The sequence below is a fragment of the Spermophilus citellus genome, assembly GCF_964194105.1.
Source record: "Spermophilus citellus genome assembly, chromosome: 2".
Taxonomy (NCBI): Eukaryota; Metazoa; Chordata; class Mammalia; order Rodentia; family Sciuridae; genus Spermophilus; species Spermophilus citellus.
The window spans coordinates 27,964,383-27,982,062 of NC_138183.1; the positions used below are offsets into that span (position 1 = coordinate 27,964,383).

The 17,680-nt window shown below is 44.5% G+C and overlaps 1 long non-coding RNA gene across 4 annotated transcripts in view; it reads left to right on the forward strand.

The window, feature by feature from the left end:
- Nucleotides 1–9,950: 9,950 nt before the first annotated feature.
- Nucleotides 9,951–17,680, forward strand: part of LOC308642280 — a 37,412-nt gene continuing 29,682 nt past the window's right edge. Inside the window, exon 1 of one of the 4 annotated variants that reach the window (XR_014020515.1) lies at nt 9,951–10,085. This is a non-coding gene — a long non-coding RNA (uncharacterized lncRNA). Of the gene's footprint in view, nt 10,090–17,680 lie in introns of all 4 variants that reach the window. The other 3 variants (XR_014020516.1, XR_014020517.1, XR_014020518.1) reach the window with 3 other exon arrangements.

Sequence of the window (17,680 nt, forward strand, 5' to 3'; positions counted from 1 at the left end):
ACTGAAGATGAGGTATTTTAAAGTGGGATCCCACTGCATGGGGTGCAGCTTCCTGGTATCTCCCTGGCTCTGTCCTACTCACTGACTTTTCTCTTTCCTTTCCTTTCTGGAACACTGTCACATTCCTTCCCTGGTGGCCTGCAGGATGTCTAATCCCAGACTCTCTTCTAAGAAGAACTTGCTGCCCATCACCAGGCAGTGAGTCAGCCCACACCCATCGTCAGCTCCTTCAGGGTCTGTCCCATCTCACCTCGGGGTGACTGGGCAGGGTGAGGGTGGAGAGGCTGCACTGTTTCCATCTGATGTGAGATACTCTGATGGGTGCCACTTCTTGGTTGTTCCCAGCAGGGCTAGTGGAGGCTTCTTTGGGACAGTATAACCAGTCACATTCTTTTTCTGCCTAATCTTGCTTCCTCTTTTTTTCTTTTATAGATACTAATCTCTAATAAATACATTTTTAAAAAGCATTTAAAAATAACAGCTTTATTGAGATTTGTACATCATAAAATTTATATGCCATAAAATTTTCTGTTAAAGAGCAACTTAGTGATGTTAATGTTTACAAAGTTGTGTCATTGTCACCACTAATTCCAAGACATTTTCATGACTCTTAGAAACTCCATACCCATTAGCAGTCATACCCCATTCCCTCCTCTCTTAGCCCTTGAAAGCCATTAATCTACTTTATATCCCTATAGATTTGTCTATTCTGGATGTTTCTTATGAATGAAATCATATAACATGTGGCCTGCTTCGTTCACTTAACATAGTGGTTTCAAGGTTTATCCATATTGTAGCATGTATCAGTACTGAAAGGAAAGTGACCACAACACTCGGAGCAACCAAGAGATCTTTATTGCAGCAGTGCAAAAGAGGAGAAGAGAGAGAGAGAGAGAGAGAGAGAGAGAGAGAGAGAGAGAGAGAGAGAGAGAGAGAGAGGAGAAAGAGAGAGGAGCAAGGGAGAACGAAAGCAAGAGAGGGAGCAGAGACAGCAAGAGAAAGGGGCCTGGCAGGAGGGAGTTTTTATAGCCTAAATCTAATGAGGTCTCTGGGTCTGCAAGCTGCCTAGTTGGCGTACAGTGATTGGATCATACAGTAGTTGCTAAGGGTGTCATCTTCTGCCTTCAGGCAGATGGGGCAGGGGTCAGATGTGGGTTTCTGTTGCACCATTCTGGTGGGGGTCAAGTGTTCAGCTTGAGACGGGTTGAGTGTTCAGACTTGACGAAAACAGGTGATAAAGGTGGAGACAGAGGAGGGTTTGAGTGCGTGGGTTATCCTGCAGCTAACATTCATTCAGCCTGCCCTGCAGACAACTTAGTTCAGCCTGTCCTGCACCTAACAAGTACTTCATTCCTTTTTATGAATGAATAATATTCCAAAATGTGATATATATTCAGATTCTAATTTTGTTTATCCATCCACTTGTTGATATACTCTTGGGTTAATAATAAACATCTTGGGGCTGGGGGTATAGCTCTTGGTAGAGTGCTACCCAAAGTATGGCAAGGCCCTGGGTTTGATCCCCAGAACTGCAAAATAAAAATAGCAACAACAAATGCCTCGAACCCATTTCTGGAGACACGACCTGCAAACTACCCGCACTTGGAACCTTTATGGCCTTAACTTATGGCAGCAATGGAGGTTCTCAAAAAATTTCCCAGTAACATGTTTCTGCCCAAAGAGAAATTCTAGCAACAGATGCCAAGGTAACACAAAGCTCTCCGTGTTATTACAATAAATACTGTAGACCGAAATGCTGGCTGCTTAGTTTTGTGGTAGGCTTGTTCAGGTAGGAAATTTAGTGTGGTTGAAATCTGGTGAAAAAAGAAGAGAGAAGGGCCAGGTGAGAGGTGAGACCAGAGGGAACTGTAAAGGTCACATTGGAGATGACATTTATGTCATGCTGTGATATTTGAATTCTTGCCTAGAGCAGGGAAGACTCCTGGAGGGCAGGCAGGTGAGATCAGGGGTACCCTCATTTCATTTTTGAATTACAAATAGTGGGCAGCTCTTCTATTTTAGAAGACATTTTGAGTTGGGCAGAGTCCAGGAAGAAGGGGAGTTGCTGAAGGGGAAGGAATGAATCATGTTAGGGATGGGGGATATGCAAGTGAGCCTCAGAGAAGGAGGAAAGGAAGCCGGGAGAGGCAGGGTAGCCCGCTGGAGAGGGTGCTCTTTGGAGTGTGACATACCTGCGTTTTGATTCCTTAGCAAGTCTGTGACATCAGACAAGTTACCTAACTTCCCTGATTGGCTGTTTCCTCATCTTTAAAAGAAGGTTAATAATTCCTGCCTCACCGCACTGTAGGAGTGAAATGAAGTGAGGTAGCATATACAAAGCAGCCAGCGCTTCTTATCTCATTTTCCCTGTTTCCATCCCCCTGGTGGGATTGAGAGGCAGGGCCCAGAGTGGAGGTGCAGGGATGGGTCATCAGGCAAAGGGATGGGAAGGTCGGGGAACTTGGGGCCAATGAGCAGGAAGGGAAGGGAGAGGGACCAGAACCCAGGGGATTGCAGGGCTGGGCAAGACAGATACATATCTGTCTGGATAGAATTTCTCTGGAACTGTTAATTAATTAATTTTGAAGTTTCAGAACGACTTTCCTTCCACTCACTCAGGTCTTTCCAGCACTCAAATGGTGGCTCCTGGGTCTATTTGGCTGGTGGAGCCTGACACACCTCTACTTCACTTTAGACCTCGTACAGTGCAGGCCAGGTAGAGTGAAGCCCAGGGCTGCATCTGGCAGGTGCCTCAGCCTGCTACTAAAGAGTCTGTCACCAGCTGCCTCTTTCCCTTTTCATTTTCTTTTTGTTTTAAATATCGCCTTTACTGACACATCTTGATTTTTTTTTTAAATGATTTTGCTCATTTTCAGTTCCAAGTGATAGATGGTTGAGATCCGTGACCTCTGCGGCTCCTTGCCGCCCTGTGATGCTGGGCCGGAAAGTCAGCCGAGTTTGGCAGCTGCTTCTGAGTCAGCCTGGACGTTTGCCATCTCAGACGTTCCTCCCATCCATCTGAGTCTGCCACTTCTCAGCTGTGTGGAGATGCTGCCAGCCTCTCAGAACTTGAAAACAGGGCAGGGGACCATGCATCAGACCTGTTGGGCTGCTTGTCTTCTGTGTGGAGACACAGTCAGCCTCCAAAACAGGAAAAGGGTACAAACACTGTGTGGGATCACTCACGGCACCTCCACAATGAAGAACCCAGAGATAACTGAGGCATGTGAGGAAGAGGCCAAGAATACAGTGAAGTGCCTTCTTTCTTTGATGTTTGACCAGAATTTGTGGGTGGTTTTGATTGTCCTATGTTCATTTATTTAGCAAACATTTGCCCAAAGCTTTCCATTACCTGAGGTTTATGAAATAGCTTTCCCCCTCTCTTTTTTTTGTGGACTAAAGATGATAAAAGAGTAGCAATTTCACAAACTCCATCCAACATACGACAGGCATCATGCCAGGAGCAGGAGATGCAGAGATGAAACATAGTTTCTGGTTTGAAGGAGCTTATAGAGTCCAGGAGGAGGTGGACACCAGTAATAGTAATACTGGTTCTATTACAGATGTGCACAGATGACTGCATCCCAAGAGCAAGGGACCAAAGCAAAGGCTCTCTGGAAAGACGTTAGTACAAGGAATAAGAGGTTTTTTGAGGGGTGAGGGTTGGGGGTGAGATTCTCAAAATGGCTGATCTGTGCTAGGGGTACACAGTGTGGTGGCTTTCTACTATTTCCATCTAACTTAAGGTCTAATCCTTTTTTCTGCATCGCTCCTCAGGGCTCTGTTTCTCCGATGGCTCCCTGGCTGGTACACATGGTTGGTCTCAGGTCACCCTGCGTTTGATTGAGTACCATTCCATGTTTGACCACGTTAAGTAGCAAACAATAATGAATTTGCAAATGCCAGTGTCTACAGAGGTGGCTCTGGGAAGCTCTCGAGGGGCAAGTTCTAGTATTGCTTTTCCTGGAGGTGTCACCCCATGTTTTTATTCTCCCCTCTTTTCCTGAGCCAGCCGCATCGGAACCAAATTCCAGGACACTCTGGAAAGCCAGGGGTCCTGAAGGGTTTGGAGAATGCACATGTGAGAAACATGAGTGACAAATAGGACTTGGGACTGGGGAAATGATCCTCTCCCCATTTGTCCTTCCCCTCCATTAGCACGTGATGGTTCCTCTGAGCTCTATTGGGCTATAAAGGACATTGGTGCGGGCCATACTGCTCTCATAACGTTGCTGTGAGAATTGCATGATACAATGTGTGTCACGTTAGCATATTTCCCAGTACACTGTGAACACTCAATAAGCTTCCATTTTTTAAATTGTAAAATACATACAACATGGAAATTGCCACTTTAACTGTGGTATTAAGTACACATTCACATTGTTGTGTTACCATCATTACCATCTCTCCCCTTCTAGAACTTTCATCTTTCCAAACTGAAACTCTGTACCTATTAGACAGTATCTCCTCATTTTCCCCTTTTCTCACCGTAAGCCTCTGAAAATCACCATTCTTTCTGTCTCTATGAGTTTATATATTCAAGGAACCTCATAAATGGAATCATATGGTATTTACTCTTTTGTTCTAGCTTATTTTACTTACCATATCTTTTATTTTACTTTTTTTCTCCTGGGGATGGAATGCAAGGCACCAGGGCTTTGTGCTGGCCAGACAAGGCCTGCCACAGAGCTAGATCCCCACCCCTTAGCATAACATCTTTAATAAGGCTCATTCATGTTGTGGCATGTGTTAGGATTTCATTCCTTTTTAAAGCTGAATAATATTTAATTGTGTGTCTGTGCCCCGTTTTCATTATCCTTTTCTTCATCCATGGACACTTGAGTTGCTCAGTCTTATGACTAATGTGAATAATACTGCTATGAAAGTGTGGAAATATCTGACTGAGCCTCAGCTTTCAATTCCTTTGGGTGTATACCCAGAAGTGGAGGTGCTGGGTCATATGGCCATTCTATCTTTAATTTTTTTGAGCAACCAGCTTTCATTATTATTATTATTATTATTATTACTATTAACGTTGTTATTTCAAAGGGGACAGAGGGACTAGGCAAAGAGGGATGTACTAAGGTTTCTTGTGGTTTGAGGAAGCCAGTCCCAGTGGTGTGGGTGCCCTGACCCCAGTTTTTACTTGGCACTGTGTCACTCTTTCTTCTTCCTGCAGTGGAGGGAAGGGTGGGTGAAGAGGATTACTTATATGACTGGGAGGGAGCAGCCCCAGATGTGTCAGAGGGGTTGATCGGCACTTGAGGTTCAGCGTTGAAGCTGAAGTTCTGCTCTGTTTTTCTGCAGTGTTAGGAGAAGTGCTGGTGGAGTGAAGAGATTGGCCCCAGGAATGGGAAATGTCATGGAGGACCTGGAGCCCCGAGAGCGAATGTAACGGGAGGTTGACCCAGTTGACCATCTTGGAAACGGAAGACCTGGGCTGCTGAGGACCTGGGAAACCTCTGGAAACTCACTCCCATGGAAACTCAGAGTCCAAAGTTTTAAACCTCTTTCCATCATGGCGGGGGGTGGGGGGAGACAATAGGGTATGTGAAGTTTCTGAAAGATTTAAAATACAACCATCTATAGCTAGGTTCCTTCTTCACCAATTGTCAGTCACCTTCTTGGATCTCTGCCTGACATCTCCCTCCCTGGGAGGTGCCTGGTTCTGAGCTTAACATCCCTCCATTAAGGACTTAGAACTGGGTGACATGCTCAGAATCAGTCCTAATAACTGGGCTTCTACATTGTCTCTGCATTTCCTTTGCTATGAATCCAATTCTTTTTTTTTTTAATCTAACACACTCCTTTTCTCAATATCACATAGCCCAGAGGAATCTTTTCTAGCCCTCCTTCCCAGAGATTATTAGATGGTGGTGGTGGATTCTTCTTCATAGAAGACCTTAAATTTAGACATTTGGTGTTATTTCCAATTGCGGTTATACACAAAGAGACAGAGGCTAAGAAGATGACATTCATTATCCAACTATAAACTCATGTTCCATTGCACAAGTTCTTATTATTCTAGCAACAATGCACTATAAATTAATTTAAAAATAGATCTTAAAAAATATCTTGTTAGTAATTGTGGCATGCTGAATTTTATTTTGATGTTGAAAGATTTGATTTGTTTAATGTAAATGTTTATCCTAACTTTGGTGGCCACCTGGCTTGGCTCAGCCTGCAGAACTCATCTATCCCTTGGTCACTGTGCTTTATTTCCAGGTTTAAGGTAGAAATCTTGGACTGGGCCTCAGTGCACAGACCAGAACTCCAATACCTTGCACAATTGGGCCAGACTTAATTCTAGAATTAGAACAGTCGCTCTGGAAAGTTCTTTTGGGTTGTCAATGGTCCCTTTCCTGGATTCTGAGTAGTGATACTAGGTTGGAGTGTCTATACCTGACCATTGGCCACCTGGTGAGAACTGTTGAGCAAAATTGTCCACTTCTTGAATTTTGTTCAAGACTGCTGTTTTCAGACAGATTCTGGACTTCGTGGTGGTCCTTCTGGAGTAAGCCCTGGCATATTTGAGCATAATTTCCTTAGTCTCTTCTCAATGGTGATGTGCATATATTTCATCAAGCCCGATGCTTTAATTATTTATTGCTGCACAACAATTATCCCTAAGCTAATCAGCTTAAAACAACAAGCATTTATTATTATATACATTTTCGGTGGGTCAAGCATGTGGGAGAGGTTTAGCTGAGTGATCCTGGCTAAGATCTCTCCTGAGGTTGCTGTTGAGCTATTGGTCTGGATTGTAGTCATGTCAAGGCTGGATGTGGTCCGGAGAATTTATTTCTCAGCTCACTCACCTGAGTTTTGGAGGCCTCAGTTTCTCACTGGCTGTTGGCTGGAGTTTCTCTGGATTTCTCATTATGTGGGCTTCTCCACAGAGCAGCTTACAACACGGTGGCTGGCTTCACTGAAAGTGAGTGATATGAGAGAGCCCAGGTTGGAATCCACAGTCTTTTATGACCTAATCTCAGAAGTGATATATTATCAATTTTGTCAAGTGCTATTGGTCCCACGGGCCAACTCTGGAACACGGTGGGAGTGGACTACACAAGGGTATGAATACCAGCAGAAGGGGATGATTGGTGTTCAACTTGGAGGCTGGCAGTCACCCCTAGAGTCCCCTACTCAAAAAGCCATGTCTCTAAACTTCTGCTATGATAAAGGCAATGATTTAATTGGGGACTTGCTTTCTAGGGAGCTCCTAGTAGGACCTACATAGGTATTGTTCTAAAAACTTTGCATGCCTAATTCAGTGAAACTTAACTGAGGAGGTTAGCCCAAGCGTTATTCTTTTTTGTGATGTAAGAAACGGAAACAAAGTAGTTAGCAATCATTACTCCATATTATGTGTCAGAATAAAAGAGACAAGACTCCTCATTTTTCTTCATTTTGTTAACTTTTCATTTGGAAATGGAGGGCTTGGGTTTGCATGCCTTTAATGGTCTGCTAGGGAGTCACTTCCCTAAGGAACTCAGGGCTCTGACCTTCAAAGGACCCTGAAGAGAAGACCCTAAACCTGAACGCAGCTCCTGGGCCTGTTGCGACCTTCTCTGCTGGCACTTTGGGAATCCAGCAGCTGCCAGTCTGGGCCAGGGGAAGGGATGGGCTCTAGTTTTCAGAACGTAAAACAGTTTGTAGCTCACTGAACCTTGGGACAGCAGGGAAGATACAGAGCCATAGCCCAGTGGGATGGTCCAGGACTTCCACCATCTTCCCCACCTGTCTTCCCAAGTTATTTTCCAACTCTCACACCCAGAAACAACAAATGACTCAGGGTTAATGAACACATTGTTATTTTCTTCGCCTTTCTGCCCTTGTTTTCCAGTTCCCTGTGCCTCCTCCCACCCCTCTCCGCCTACTGACTCCCACTGACTTCAGGATCCAGCTGTCATTTACTCAGTGAGGTCCTGGCACCTCAATGTGCTTGGAGCCCTTGTGCTGAGACTCACTTTGAGGCCCTGTTAAACTGCAGACTTGGATTCAGTGGGTCTGAGATGGGGCCTGAGTTCTTACAGTTCTAACAACCTCTGGGGTGATATGGATCCTCTTGATCTGTGGACCATACTTTGAGTAGAAAACTCTAGATCCCATCTTTTCTTTGCTCCTCGTTGGAAAGTTAAGTCTGTAAAAGGGTCATGAGATGTCTCGTACCGACTCCAGCTGATTTGATACTTGGCAGTGGTTAGATTCTTTTGGTAGATATGAAGATGACCAGCTTTCCAGTTTGCCTGATGTTATTGAACTTCCGGGGACATGGGACCTTCAGTGCTAAAACTGGAAAAGTCCTGGGGACCCTACCTCTGGTGTAAGTCCCCTTGCTTACAACCTTTGTATCAAGTGACGTCCTGACAAATATCTGTTAGAGTTATGAATGAGCCAGCAGGTTCTTGAGGACAACAGGACAGTCCTCCAGCTGGTTCTTGAGACTTTGGGGAAGACTCCTTCTCTGTCTTAGGCATAAATATCCAAGCATGATAAGTTCTCTCTAAAGTGAACACAGGTAATTATGGACACAGGACCAACCAACCTTGAAGTAAATTCAGATGACAGCCTCTAAGGATAGAGACATAGGACCAAGGGAACACTAGACCTTGGGCACTGCACCAAAAACATTAGACTGCTTATTGAATGTATATACTGCATGCAGACACAAATAAGGGGCCTGGTTCTGAGACAGAGCAGGGAGGGAAAGCCCCAATTCTTTTCTTGCCTAACACAAGCTGCTTTCAAAAATTGTTTCCACCATTGACCAGCTTCAAGAATGATATGTCCCTAAGCTTTCCAGTGCCTTCTACATGCACAATATGCCTGAACTTGACTGATACATGTTGAGGAGAGTCTCCATCATCTTTTGTGAATGGGGCACATCAAGACTCATTGTGCTTGAGCAGGTCACCACATTAAGTGCAAATCCTAGTGCCCAAAGCAAGAAGTGACAAGATGTGTGCAAAAGTCCTGGGGCCATGTGCAACAGCTACTGTGCATCTGCACCAGACTGCTTTTTTGTCTTTTTATGCTTTACTCCTCACATCCTTGGTGAACCAGTCTGGGGATCACTCACCCATGCAGTGTTTCCCTTACGCTTGAGCATAAACCCTAGCAGAGCTCTGTTAGATGGTATTGCTTGCTTGCATTTTTTGGATTCTATCTCAAGCTGAGCAAAAGCACCCAGGGGTGAGCTGGTAACACGCAGAGTGGTATAACTGCAAGACTGGTAACACTTCTGCATAGGGAGGAGGCCCAAGGGTTTTAAATCAGAGTGCTTGTCTCAGGAGTGTTGGGTTCAGCCAGGGAATCAGACTCTGTGCCTTTCTCAGACTTAATTAGATCCAGGATTTGTCGGTCTTTGTGATATTTTGCTTGGAGGATGGGTAGAAGTTCATCTCCATAAGTGACCACAACTCAAAGATATTTCATTCCCAGTTGCAAAGTATCCCAGATGAAATAAATACTCTTTATCTTCCCCTTGTTCTTGTTCAACACCAAGAAGAAAAAAGAGGCCTGGAATTGGTTTTCTTTGGACTCTGAGAAGCTCACAAAACAACAAGACTTCTCCTAGGGGTCAGAGAAGCCAAATCACGAGGGGCTCTGGGGCTGTGCTGAAACAGTGGAAGGGGTTCCCCCCCCCCCTTAGGAAGAGGAAGGGTCTCTGACTGAACCTCAGCCTTTAAAAAAAAAATTCTATTTATTTTTCTGAGAAATCAACAAAACAAAACAGCCACCACCCCCTCCAAAGAAGGCTTTCCTTGCTTCTAGGTCTTTCAGAAGAAGCCTGGGAGGGAACTAGATGCTGGGCTGCTAGGATATAAAGACTTTTCACAGCAAGGCTGGTATTAGTAGAGCTCCAGGCCTCCCTGTGGATCTGTAAGCCAACCTCTGACACCCATTCAGCCAAACAACTTCACCTTTCACCTACTTTCTTTGTTTTCCAGCTGTTGGGTGCGTGCTTTGTGTGCACAAGTGAGCAACCCTTGATGATTTTGTTTGCTTACACCATTTCTTCCTCTATGTTGAGGAAGAACAGAGGTGTTCTGTGAGGCCCTGGAAGTCAAGGGAGCAGGGACGTGAGTATGTCCCGTTGGAAAGGACCCTGAGGAAATGTAGAGATTGTGGCTTAGTGTCAGATAACAGCTCTGGCCTCATCCAAAAAAAAAAAAAAAAAAAGTCCTTTTATTTCATGGATGAAAAAACAGAGATCTAGAGGGGATATGGCTTGCTCCAGGCTGGCAAATGAGTGATTGAATCTGAAATGGGAATTTTTTTTTTAATTAAATGCTCTCAATTAAAATTCAGGTTCTCAGGGTTGAAAGAGATCTTAATAATTATGCATCCAACCTCAAGCAGATGCTTGAATTCTAGTCTCTATGCCCTCTTAAAGTGGCCATGTGGCCACTACTGGACTCACTGGGTGACAGGAGACCATGACTTTCCTATGGAATGGGGCTTTGTTCTATAAATTCCAGGGGTGTAGGACATTTGGGCCAGGATCGTGTTTTCAGCTCTTTGTTTTTGAATATATTTATTTCAATTAGAATTGTACAATTCTAAAATTAATGAATTTTCATTGAAAAGGCATTTCTCGGAGCAAATTTCACTTAGGTTTGATCATTTAATTCTAGAACATTTAGAAATCTTTGATTTCTACAAAGAATGAGACCTTTCCTAAACCTAACCCCCTTATTTGGGGCTGAATATCTTGTAACTCTAAATTGTATCACAGAACAAATGTAGGAAAATGTTTATTCAAGCTACGGGTTAGAATTCTAAAAAAGGTAAGTGTATGGGCTGGGGTTGTGGCTCAGTGGTAGGGCACTCACCTGTCATGTGAGGCACTGAGTTCAATTCTCAGCACCACATATAAATAATTAATGAATTAAATAAACGTTTATTGGCAACTAAAAAAAATTTAAAGAAAAGGTAAATGTAATTTTAATTTTTATGAATCAAATAATATTTTAATTATAACAGGAGGAATTCATTAGCTCAAAAGCAACCAATGGAAAATAGATTGCTAAATCTGAGAGAAAGAATTTTATAAGACAAATAATTTTTGGTCTATTATAAATCATTATAGGATGATGTAAACAAACGTCTTAATGCTTATTTTGTGTGTGAATTTTGGGGGCAAATCTTTCTTTCTTTTTTTTTTACATTTGCTTGTCTGTATTTTCAAAACTTTGCATCGAACACATTCAACTTTTAAAATAGCACTCCTAAACCAAAAATGAGACCTTTAAGAAAGTGAAGAATAGTTTCGGCAGTGGGAATATGGGAATAAGCATTATCTTTTCTCATATCTTTGGTGTAAATCAGGGATATCTTTCTTGTCTTCTGTGAAAAAGACATAGTTAAAAAATCATTTTCTGCATGAAATTTCTTTGAACAAAAACCTACCATGATGCATTCATGTATATTAAGACTAACCTCCTCTGCTTGATTATTGAGACCCTATGTAATCTGACTTTATTTTACCTCTCAGATTTACCTAATGCTGGTCCCTTTCTGAGAACACTGTACTCTAGCCTGGTTTATTTCTTGTTTGTAGTGCTCTTGTCCCCTAAGCTCTTTTCTGTTTCAATGCCTTTGTCTCTCTCTATATTTTTTCCAGGTTGAAATATCTTTTCTGTTGCTCCAAACTGAGGCAATTTGTTTTCCATACTCATTCCCCCCCTTTCTGGCCTCCTATGAACATTCTGGTCTATACCATCCCATTTTAACATTAAGTGATTCACTGTGCTTGTGTGGGGTTTGGCCCTCGATACTGAATGATCAAGGCAAACTTAGGTTGCGGGCTGGAGGGTTTGAATACCTCTCATGCTGAAAGAGAAGAAACAGCTAGGAATGAAGCAGTGGGCTCAGGTCCAGGGAGATTGCCCAAGCAGACTTGGGTTGGAGGGACGGGGCAAATGAGAACTAGATAGAAGCTAAAGCAGGCAGGGTGTGGTGAGGTGTGGGCAAACACGGGGAGGTGTGGCTACTGGATGGACTTGTGTGTTCCCCTGGGCTAGGGGCTGATGATCACTGCACACTGAAACCCCAACTGTGAGAGCAAAGCAAGGACATTCCCAAGAACTCTTACTTTTTCCCATGCCACCGTACAGTCAGCATCACCAGACGTACAGGAGGATTCAGATGCTGTTTACAACCAAGTAAAAGAAACTCAAGCTGGAAGCAGAACAGGAAAAATACATAGATTTCCCTGCTTATGGAATCCAGGGAACAATGGACTGCCAAATTGCAGGTGACATGACTGCAAGTTGGCCTCAGGAACAACTGGATCCCCAGACTTGTGTGTTGCCAAGGCTCTTTTTCACCTCACTAATCTCTGCTTGAGATCTTCATTTGCATCTTCTCCCACTGTAGACAGTCTTCCTTCCTGTGACTGTATATGCAGCTACTCAAAGTTCCTGACACTTACATCATCCAGCTTCTACCACCAAAGAGACTGACCCTCTAATTCCAGAAGGGAGAAACCCAAGCAAGAGCCCTGATTGGCCCACGTTGGTTAAGTACTGACATTTAACCGATCAAGCACGGCAGGAATGACAAGGCCACAAAAACACCCAGTCACATGAACGGGGTTGGGGTGAGTAATTCTTAAGTGGAGGGAATTCTGGGTCAACAGTCCGATGATTGTCCAATATGGTGGCCCAGCAGCAACTGTGTCCACGGTAATGCTCATTACAGGCACATCGATCTACATGTTAAAAACCAGAAAAGAACTGTAGCCTAGTGCACCGCCCTCCCTGTTGTCAGACAAAGAGTCTTTTTTTTTAATGAGAGTGGTTCCTGAGGACTTGACAATTGTTGGAATAGCCTGTGACTCTGAACACTGTCATTTTTTTCTGCTACATTAACCCTAGGACCTCCAGCTCCGTTCAGACATCCAACAACCTTGACATTTCTCTGCTCTGCCGAGAACTGCTGATGACTTGCACTGTTATCATGGCCTTGGTGACTACAGAGTGGCTTCATTTCCCAGAGGGAGAAAGGTGAAGTCACCAATGCCAGCACAGGTTCCCAGCATCCTCATGCTGTGCTTGGAGTGTTGATGGGGAGAAATTTAAGAAAAGGAGTCTGTCACTATTTTAGAGGAAGGCCCTGAGCTCATCCTGGGAAGGTCAGTTGACTGGGGAGGAGGGCAGGAGGAGCTTGAGCATCAAGTGCCCAGTGCTGCCCAGGTCTTCCCCAGCACTAGGGGGCGCTAATGACAGTAATTTGCAAGATCATAAAGTAGAGGGAGAGTTGGCTTTTAGGAAATAAGAGGAAGCAAAAAAAAAAAAAAAAAACTGTGAGGTACGGATGGTGGTGTGACAAAGACCTGAAAAATGTGTCTTGGTCCCTTGCTCCATTTCTGTTTGCACCATCTTCTGCCAGGTGATCTGCCAGGTGACCTGAATTCCTAAGGGCATCCCTCTCTTTCTACCAGCTGCTTGGCCTTTCGTCAGGATGTGTGCTTTGGCATCTCTCTTCTGCACATTGACGTTTGTTGGCTCCTTGAATTGTCCTTTGAGCCTTTTCTGTTACCTAAACCAGAAAGTGGTTCATCCAGGTGATGCCAAGCAGCCCAAGCTCCACATCCTTCCCTCGCACCTGACTCCAAACTTATGGGTCAGCTGCCTTCGGAGTGGAGCTGTTTTCTCCATGAATCCTAATGGTCTCTACAGATCCTAATCTGGACCATATTGGCATTGCCTGTTTAATCCCCTCGAGACAGAGTGTAGTCCATTTATTTCCTAACCTGAAGCATCAAGCAGAGAACCTGGCACAGAGAAGGCTCAGACACATTTGTCATGGGGTTGGGGGACTTCTCTGTTGACTGACTGGGGCCCGAGTCCTGCTTTCCTCTGCTCACCCCTTGGGTTGGGATACAACTGGATCTCCACGTTCTTTTCTGTCCTTCTTTTCCATCTGCCTTCCTTTCTTCCCCTACCAGATGAGGAGTGGTTAAGGGCATGGATCCTAAAATCAGCCTATCTGGTTTTAAGTCCTGACTTCTCTACTTACTAGCTTTGTGATTATTGGTAAGTTATTTTACTGTTCTGTGTCTCACTTCCTCATCTGTCAAATGGGAATAACAATAGGACCAGTCTTTCCTTAGATGTGAGTGTGTGTGCAGTGCTGGCATTCTAGAGGACTTTGACGAGGTTCTTGCTCTCCACCTTCACTATTTACTCCAGCAAGTGTCCTCTGACTTTGTTCCCTCTTGCATTCCTGGGCTAACCCCTGACCTGCCCTCTCCTTGCACTCAGTGTTTAGTCCTCAGTGTCATCCTCTGGCACTCAGCCAAAGAATTGCAAATAACACATTTCTAACTGGCAACTCAACAGTAGCCCAGAAACTCCCAGCCTCATGATCTGTAAGAATCACCTTGCCTGCTTCTGGTTCTTTCCTTAGGCCCAGTCTTAACCCAAACCTTTCCCTTTTAATAGTCAGACAGGGTGGCTGTAAAGGAGCAAGGTTCATCTGCTTTGCGAGACCAAGCAAGCGTTTTCTGTAAAGACCCAGAGAGTAAATATTTTAGGATTTGCCAGCTACACAGGGACTTCTCCTTCTCCTCCTTCTCCTTCTTCTGGGACACTCATCCACTGAGCCACATTTTGTCTTTTATTTAGAGACAGGCTCTCACTGAGTTGCTTAGCACCTTGCCATTGCTGAGGCTGGCTTTGAACTCTCAATTCTCCTGTCTCAGCCTCCTGAGCTGCTAGGGTTACCGGCGTGTGCCACCGTGACCAGCTCTGTTATCCCTTCTTGATTCTTCTTTCTCTCTTTCTTCTTTATTCATCTTTACAAGCCTTTAAATTTGTAAAAACCATCCTTAACTTGAGGGTTGAACTAAAAGAGGTCAGGTGCTACGTTTGGTACTCAGGCCATAATTTGTGGAAACCTGTATTAGCTCAAAGTTCCAGGAAGGCAGGGATGAGTCTTTCGTCACCTGTGTTCTAGCTGCTGGGCTGGCCATGATAGATCTCTTAGTACTTGTTGAATGAGTGAATGGATAAAAGGATTCAATGAGTCTCTGGATTACCAGTTTAAAAGACAGAATCCCTATGTAGATTCTGTAGTGAATAGAAGACTCCTAGTGAAGGATTCCATAAATCTTGTTCTGCTTTATCTGTATTACTCAAGGGCACAGGATCTTTCCATGGGGTATACTTCACTATACTGAGTGCCTACCTCTAATTCCAGCCCGTTGTTTTAGCCAAGAACAGGATCTCCCTGCAGTCCCAGTTTTATAATTAACTCTGTCAGGGATGTGTTGTTAAATGTTTAACAACCAGTTGCCTAACAAATAAGCCAATGATCCCTGATTTATAGCATTTTCCTGTTTCCATGCTGTAAATATGTTTGCCATGGTCAATTTCAAGCTACAAACACGAAGCCACCATACTGGGGGTAGGGAGGAGACCTCTAAACCATGCCCTCTGCCCTGCTCACTCCTGCAGCCTCAGGGACCACACACCTCTTGGAGAAGCTTGAAAGAAATCTTGGTTCCCACTGTTCCTGCCTCAGGACTGGGCTTTCTCAGTGTTGTGGTGCATGGGTACCATTATCTTGTTCTCTCAGATTTCCTGAATTTCAGCCTTTCCTGGCTTTGATCCCCAACCCCTGACTCTCTTCTCACCCCTGGACTCCCTGGACCTTGCAGAACACAGATGGCCGTACGCTTCCTGACCCACCCTGGCTTCCTGGCTGTCAGATATCTGACATGCTTCTGAGCACAGAAAAGAATAGACACTCTGCCTCCTGCAGGGTCTTCTGTTTTCTAGTCTGGGACCTGCTTGGCCACCCCCTTCTAGTTCTCACAGCACACTTCTCTTGGCTGCCAAGACTTGACCCCTATCCTACAGACTGGGAACTTAGTTCCCAGCTCAGTTCCCCCTTTTCTGTCCTCTACTCCTATCTGATTAGAACCCTCCGTCTGCTTAACCCAATACGTAATCTTCAAGTTCATTGATTTTTCACACAAAAAAATAATTACTGAGTACTTTTGTGTACCAGGTTGTCCAGGTACTGGGAACACATCAATGAACAAAACACATAAGGATTCCCTGCCCTTGGGGAAACTTAGAATGTGAAGACACGTACGCTAAACAACAGGCATAGTAAATAGACAATATGCCATTCAGGAAGGTCATAAGCAAGATGAAAAAGAGTTTGTAGGGACAGAAGGTTGACCCTGCAGATAGGAGGCAAGTGGTCAGAGTGTCCTTATTGAGAATGTGTCCTGGGAACAGTCTTGAAAAGGGTTGATGAGTCCAGTAATTTGGTTCAAAGCATCATCACCTCCAGCCAGCATCTGCTCAATGTTTATACCTGGTTACACAGGTATGCAGCTTGACTTCTCCCAGAGAACTTCTAAGACTTTGTTCTTCCTACAGGGGGCGCTGCTTCTAGTAAGAAGCAGACAGTGCTGTGGCTCTGAGCTTGGTGTAGGAAACACAAGTTTAATCTTGTTTCTGTGGCCAGTTGGGGTGGCTTACAGAGCCTGTGTTTTTCCCCAGATAGACAGTGGTTTTCTTGAGGGCAGAGACTGAGTCTGTCTTGTTCCTCACTGTAGACTAATGTTTGCATCTTGCGTAATAATGAGTGGCACATGACAGGTACTCATAAATACAGCACTTGGTAAATGGATGAGTTCAAAGTTATGTCTTTGGTTAGCTTATTAGCCCCATTATCCTGGAAACATTATTTAACATTACTGAATTATGTGCCCTCGAATTTAAAAATACACCATTATGGAATGATTTCTTGCTTCCTTAATAACTTGGTCCCATAAACTAAGCCCACACAGTGTCTGCTGTAATCTCTCATGGTGTAGGTATGTGTGTGTGTGTGTGTGTGTGTGTGTGTGTGTGTACGTGCGCAAGCACGCCCGCACGCACACCGTGCAGATGGCAGGTGGGGTGGGGGCTGGAGGAACCTGGGGTAGGGAGTGGGCTTGGGTATCAGGACTGAAAGGGTCTCTGGAGCACCAAGTCCAGAGCAGAGGCAGCTGTATTAACAGCGAGGGCTGGGAAATGGCATTGCAGCATCCAAATAATAACGCAGAGCAACGAATAAATGCAACATTAGCTGAGATCAAGAGAATAGTTCATGGTTCACAAGCCAGTGCCTGACATTTCTCAGCTGAGACTCTTCTCTCTGGATGATGAACAAGATGTTTCTTTTCTCTGTTGAATGCTGAGCCAAGCTGAGATATTTTCTTGAATTCTCTGGCCACCCTAGATGTCAGCTCTTGTCTAAATCTGCTGATGTAGCCCGGGCTTAGGATGAGCAGCAACTGCCCAGAATTCCCTGGCTTTCTCAGCAGTCCTCAGTGTCTACTAAGCTGACTCTCTTGCCTCTTTGATTGCCTTCCATCTGGTCTCCTAGGTTTGCCTCTCATGAAGTCAGCAGTCTGGATGGGGAACCCCTGCGGTCTCTATGTGCATGGAAAGGGGTACACTTGCTAACTCCCTGGGAATACATCCATCACTTTCGTCAGCCACAGCAAGTGTAGTCAGTCATTGAACACTGTTACACAGAAGGCAGCATCCTGACTAAATGGGCCCAAGAGGTAGAAGTCTTCTCTTTCCACCAGGTTCCTGGCTGGAAGCAGATGTTTTATGGAAGTCAGTCAGCATCCAGAGAGTCAGCAACATTTGTTTGGACTCAT